We start from the raw sequence: 7,453 nt of genomic DNA, 5'->3' as shown, positions 1-7,453 counted from the left end.
GAAGTAACCTCTTACTAAAATAATAACTTCTATACATTGTCTGGTCTGTCTACTTCATTACGAATGCCCCAATGAAATAGCTCACATTTCATTATTTTTCATAATTTTTGGATATGTTGCTAATTTCAACCGTCAATCACATAATCCCTCTCCTCTTACTAAAATAATACCTTTGAGACATTTCTGGGTTGTTTATTTCATTACAAACACATCAATAAAATACCTCACATTTCATCATTTTTCATAATTCTTGGATATGTTATGAATTTCGACAATCAAATTTAATGAGTGCGCACATATAATTGCCCAATTTTTACTAAAATCATAAATTTGCTACATTCACTGGGCTGTTTATTTCATTATAAACACACCAATCTGATAACTAAAACTTCATTTTTCATAATTCTTGGATATGTTACTAATTTCGACAATAATTTTTCAAGAGTTAATCCACATTATTGCCACCTCCTATTACTAAAATAATAACTTTGAGACATTGTATGGCTGTTTTTTTCATTACAAACACACCTATCAAGTTACTCATATTTGACCATTTTTTCATAATTCTTGGATATGTTACTAATTTCGACAATTATTTTTAATGAAGTAACCCAAATAATCGCCCCCCCTCTTTAACGGACACGATCCCCTTCCTCTTACAAAAATAACAACTTTGATACATCTTCTAGCCTGTCTATTTCATTATGAACACACCAATCAAATAACTCACATTCAATCAGTTTTTATAATTCTTGGATATGTTACTAATTCGACAATCATTGTTTATGATTTGAACCACATAATCGCCCCCTTCTTACTAAAATGCTAATTTTGAGACAATATCTGGACCGTTTATTTCATTATAAACACACCAATCAAATAACTTACATTTAATAACTTTTCATAATTCTTGGATATGTTACTAATTTCGACAATCATTTTTCATGATTTAACACACATAATCGCCCCTCTCTTACAAAAATAACAACACTGCGAAATTGTCTGGGGTGTCTATTTCATTACAAACATACAAATCAAATAACTAACATTTCATCATTTTTCATAATTCTTGGATATGTTACTAATTTCAACAATCGTTTATAGTGATTTAACCGACACAATCTCCTTCCTCTTACTAAAATAATTACTTAGAGATATTGTCTGGCTAGTTATTTTATTACAAACACACCAATCAAATAACTCACATTTCATAATTTTTCATAATTCTTGGTTATGTTATTAATTTCGACAGTCATTTTTCATGATTAAACCCACATAATTGACCCCGTCCTACTAAAGAAATAACTTTGAGACTTTTTCTGGACTGTTTATTTCATTACAAACACACAAATAAAATAACTTACATTTCATAACTTTTCATAATTCTTGGATATGTTACTTATTTCGACAATCATGTTTCATGAGTTACCCAACATTATCGCCCACCTCTTACTAAAAAAATACATTTCAGACATTGTCTGGGCTGTCTATTTTAATACAAACACACCAATCAAAGAACTTACAATTCATCATTTTTCATAATTCTTGGATATTTTACTAATTTCGATAATCATTTTTCTTGATTTAACACTAATTATAGCCCCATTCTTACTAAAATTATAACTTTAATACATCATCTTGACTTTCTATTTCATTAAGAACACACCAAACAAATAACTCAAATTTACTCATTTTTCATAATTCTTGGATATGTTACTAATTTTATGATCATTTTTTATCATGTAACCCACATAATTGACCCCCTCTTACTAAAATAATCACTTTAAGACTATATATGAGCTATTTATTTCATTATAAACACATATAGCTTACATTTAATCAATTTTCATATTTCTTGGATATGTTGTTAATTTCGACAATCGTTTTTCATGATTTAACCCACATAATACCCTTCCTCTTACTAAAATAATAACTTTGAGACATTGTCTGGCTGGGTTGTTTATTTTTAATTACAAACACACCAATCAAATAATTTACATTTTATCATTTTTCATAATTCTTGGATAATTTCGACAATCATATTTCATTATTTAACCCACATAATCCCCTTCCTCTTACAAAAAGAATATATGAGTCATTGTCAGGTTAGTTATTTCATTACAAACACACCAATCAAATAACTCACATTTCATCAGTTTTCATAATTCTTGGATATAATAATTTTTAATGATTTTACGACGTAATCGCCACATCTTCCTATATGGGGTATTCTGTTAGCACAAATATCCACCTATCTTATTCGATTCCAGATATTCTCCTAGGAAACATCCCACCTATCTCATCCAATCCCAGGCAACGTCGGGTATTTTGCTAGTACATATATCCACCTTTCTTATACAATCCCCAGCAATGCTGGGTATTATGCTAGTGCAAATATCCAGCTATGAAACCATATCCAAGAGAGTTCACTGGCATACTATTACAATGATTACATATTAATCTAATGGTATTCGACAATGAAGCTAAATCCAAGGGAGGTCACTTACATATTATGACAATGATTGTATATTAATCTAATGGTATTCCACAACGAAGTTACACCCAAGGGAAGTCACTTGCATATTATTAGAATGATCGTATATTAATCTAATAGAATTCGACAACAAAGCTACATTCAAGGAAGGTCACTTACATATTATAACAATTATTGTTTATAAAAACATAACCTCCCAATACTAAGAATGGCTTTCTGAATAATAATGTTTTTATTTTAGAATTTGGAATCAGCAGTTTAGCGATGTGTGATGTTTGGAATCTTGTCTCAATGTAGTATACAATAAATATATAGTTTGCATCTTTGTTTTCTTGGCCTTTTGGCTAAGATCAAAGTGAAGTATCTGTTCTTAGAATTCAAGCGATCTCATCTATCACCACTCTTCCCCTAAGAAAATAAGGAGGAGGTCATGCTTTGCATGTCAAGCTTTAGAGAAACAAACGTCACTCGAAAATAAGGATGGTCTAAATAATAATGTTTTTAGTTCAAATGTGATTTTTGGAATATGACATCTTGTCTCGATTTAGTATTCGATAAATATAAATTATGCATCTTTTTATAATAGAAGATAATGCTCGGCAGAAAATTAAGTTGTTACTTGGTCTTTTGGCTAAGATCAAAGTGTAGTATCTTTCTTAGAATTCAAGCGGTTTCATCTTTCGCCCCCTCGTCCACTAAGAAATAAGGAGGGGGGGTTATACCCGGGATCTCAAGCTGTAGAGAAACAAACGTTACTCGAAAATAAGGAGGATTCATGCCTGGGATGTCACCAGATGATTGTATATTATTCTAATGGTATTTGACAATGAAGCTACATACAAGGGAGGCCACTTACATATTATGACAATGATTGTATATTAATCTAATGGTATTCGACAATGAAGCTACACCCAAGGGAGGTTACTTGCATATTGTAATAATGATAGTATATTAATCTAATGGTATTCGACAATGAAGCTACACCCAAGGGAGGTCACTTGCATATTGTAACAATGAGTGTATATTATTCTAATGGTATTCAACAGTGAAGCTACATCTAAGGAGAGGTCACTTGCATATTATGACAATGATTGTATATTATTCTAAAGGTATTCGACAATGAAGCTACATCCAAGGGGGGGTACTCACATATTATAACAATGATCGTATATTATTCTAATGGTATTCGAAAACAAAGCTACATCCAAGGGACGTCACTTGCATATTGCAACAATGATTGTATATTTTTCTAATGGAATTCGACAATGAAGCTACACCCAAGGGAGGTCACTTGCATATTATAACAACGATTGTATATTAATTTAATAGTATTCGACAATGAAGCTACATCCAAAGAGGTCACTTGCATATTGTAACAATTATAGTATATTAATCTAATGGAATCTGACAATGAAGCTACACTCAAGGGAGGTAAATTGCATATTATAACAATAATTGTATAATCTTCTAATGGAATCTGACAATGAAGCTACATCCAAGGGAGGTCACTTACATATTATGACAATCATTGTAAATTTATCTAATTGTATTCGACAATAAAGCTAAATCCAAGGGACGTCACTTTCATATTATGACAATAATTGTGTATTAATCTAATGGAATTCGACAATGAACTACACTCAAGGGAGGTCACTTGCATTTTACACTAATGATTTTATATTAATCTAATGATATTGAACAATGAAGCTACACTCAAAGGAAGTACCTTGCATATTATAACAACAATTGTATATTTTTCTAATGGTATTCGACAATGAAGCTACACCCAAGGGAGGTCACTTGCATATTGTAACAATGATTGTATATTAATCTAATGGCATTTAACAATGAAGCTCCACTCAAGGGAGGTCACTCGCATATTATAACAATGATTGTATATCATTCTAATGGAATTCGACAATGAAGGGAGGTCACTTGCATATTATAATGATTGTATACTAATCTAATGGTATTCGACAATGAAGCTACATCCAAGGGACCTCACTTACATATTATGACAATGATTGTATATCAATCTAATGGTATTCGACAATGAAGCTACATCCAAGGGAGGTCACTTGCATATTATAACAATGATTTTATATTAATCTAATTGCATATTATAACAATAATTGTATATTAATCTAATTGTATTTGACAATGAATCTACATCCAAGGGAGGTCATTTACATATTAACAATGATTCTATATTAATCTAATGGTATTCAACAATCAAGCTACACCCAAGGCAGGTCATTGCATATTGTAACAATTTGTCTATTAATCTAATGGTATTCTGCGATGAAGCTACACCCAAGGGAGGTCACTTGCATATTGTAACAATGAGTGTATATTATTCTAATGGTATTCGACAATGAAGCTACATCCAAAGAGGTCACTTGCATATTGTAACAATGATTGTATATTAATCTAATGGAATCTGACAATGAAGCTACATTCAAAGGAGGTCACTTGCATATTATAACAATGATTGTATATTCTTCTAATGGAATCTGACAATGAAGTTACATCCAAGGGAGGTCACTTGCATATTATAAAAATAATTGTATATTAATCTAATTGTTATCGAGAATGAAGCTACATTCAAGTGAGGTCACTTACACATTATGACAATCATTGTATATTAATCCAATGGTAGTCGAGAATTAAGCTACATCCAAGGGACGTCACTTTCATATTATGACAATAATTGTGTATTAATCTAATGGAATTCGACAATGAACTACACTCAAGGGAGGTCACTTGCATATTACACTAATGATTTTATATCAATCTAATGATATTGGACAATGAAGCTACACTCAAAGGAAGTCACTTGCATATTATAACAACAATTGTATATTTTTCTAATGGAATTCGACAATGAAGCTACATCCAAGGGAGGTCACATGCATATAATGATAATGGTTGTATATCAATCTAATGGTATTCGACAATTAAGCTACACCCAAGGGAGGTCACTCGCATATTGTAACAATGATTGTATATTAATCTAATGGCATTTAACAATGAAGCTCCACTCAAGGGAGGTCACTCGCATATTATAACAATGATTGTATATCATTCTAATGGAATTCGACAATGAAGGGAGGTCACTTGCATATTATAATGATTGTATACTAATCTAATGGTATTCGACAACAAAGTTACATCCAAAGTTGCATATTGTAACAATGATTTTATATTAATCTAATTGCATATTATAACAATAATTGTATATTAATCTAATGGTATTCGACAATTAAGCTACATCCAAGGGAGGTCACTTACATATTTACAATGATTCTATATTAATCTAATGGTATTCGACAATCAAGCTACACCCAAGGGAGGTCACTCGCATATTGTAACAATTTGTCTATTAATCTAATGGTATTCTACAATGAAGCTACGCCCAAGGGAGGTCACTTGCATATTGTAACAATGATTGTATATTATTCTAATGGTATTCTACAATGAAGCTACGCCCAAGGGAGGTCACTTGCATATTGTAACAATGATTCTATATTAATCTAATGGTATTCGACAATCAAGCTACACCCAAGGGAGGTCACTCGCATATTGTAACAATTTGTCTATTAATCTAATGGTATTCTACAATGAAACTACGCCCAAGGGAGGTCACTTGCATATTGTAACAATGATTAACAATATTTTAAAGGTATTCGACAATGGAGCTACATCCAAGGAAGGTCACTTTCATATTATGACAATGATTGTATATAAGGCAAAGAAGCCTATAGAGGATAAGCTGACCTGGGTGGTGGAGAGGGGGACTCCCTAGAGATAGCACTAGCTAAACAAGACCTCAGCCGCTTGGCTAGCGAGCAGTATGAAGGTCAAGTAGTTAGGGCTAGGTTAATGAAAGTCTCTAACGAAGCTGTGAACATTAACGCTGTTGAGAGTAAGGCTGCTCTAAGGCGTGGTTCGGACGGGTACATTCGGAAAGTACATAACCTGGAAGGACACACCCTCGTGTGAGCTCGGGAGATCTGCGAGGGGTTTTGGGAGCATCTATCGGAGCGCTTCACCCAACTACCCAGACTCAGGGTATAAGAGTTTGGCAGCTATTTGGCTGACTCGCCCCGCCTCATGGCTGCTCGAGCGGCTAGCTGTGATGGTCTTGTTACGGAACATGAGGTCATTACTGCGTTGAAGTAGGTCGGCTACAACAAGTCCCCTATGAATTCTACTTGAGCGTGTCGCCCATGTTGGTCCCTATTCTGAAGGATGTGTTCAACCATTGGTTTGCTCACAGTTCCATCCCTGGATAGGTGAGGAAAGGTCAATGGCATGGTGGGGTGGAAAATTTTGATGATTTTAGGCCCTTGACTCTGCTAAACACAGAGTTAAAGATTTTGGCAAAGATTCTAGCGAATTGCTTGCAGGTTGGCATCACTGATTTGATCGAACCGGACCAGAGCTATGCTGTGAAGGGGAGATCGATTCAAGACAATCTTCATTTGATCTGCTCGATCATAGAGGGAATATTAGACGACACTGAAGCCGCGCTGATCAGTTTGGATCAGTCCAAGGCGTTTGATAGGGTCGACCATCGGTTCCTGGGATCTGTGCTAGAGGCCGCCGGATTTAATCCGGACTTATGCAAGTGGATCTTTGTCCTGTATGATAGGCTGACAGTAGCACTGCAGATTAACGGTAAGCTGTCGGAGTCATTTGCCGTGTCCTGGTCGGTGCAACAGGGTTGTCCGCTGTCGCCTCTCTTGTACGTCCTAGTGTTGGAACTCCTCCTTCGCAAGTTAAGGGACGAGGCAGCTACACTAGTCCTGCACGGAATTGCTTTACCTGGAGGTACACGAGCCAGGGTTTCTGCGTTCGCCGCTGACGTCACCATGTTCGTGTCTTGCCCCACAAACGTTCAAGTGGTGGTCGAGGCGCTCGCTCGATACGAAGAAGTCACAGGGGCCGTTTTGAACC

The 7,453-nt window shown here is 34.6% G+C and overlaps 1 pseudogene; it reads left to right on the top strand.

Moving 5' to 3' along the window:
• The first annotated feature begins 2,818 nt into the window (after positions 1 to 2,818).
• Positions 2,819 to 2,900, top strand: LOC145265517 (U2 spliceosomal RNA; annotated as a pseudogene).
• The last annotated feature ends 4,553 nt before the right edge of the window (positions 2,901 to 7,453 follow it).

Source organism: Euprymna scolopes, chromosome 3, assembly GCF_053919585.1.
Source record: "Euprymna scolopes isolate OS-2025 chromosome 3, ASM5391958v1, whole genome shotgun sequence".
Lineage (NCBI taxonomy): Eukaryota > Metazoa > Mollusca > Cephalopoda > Sepiida > Sepiolidae > Euprymna > Euprymna scolopes.
The sequence above is the reverse complement of the archived record's forward strand: the minus strand, read 5'-3'. Positions and strand labels throughout refer to the sequence as shown.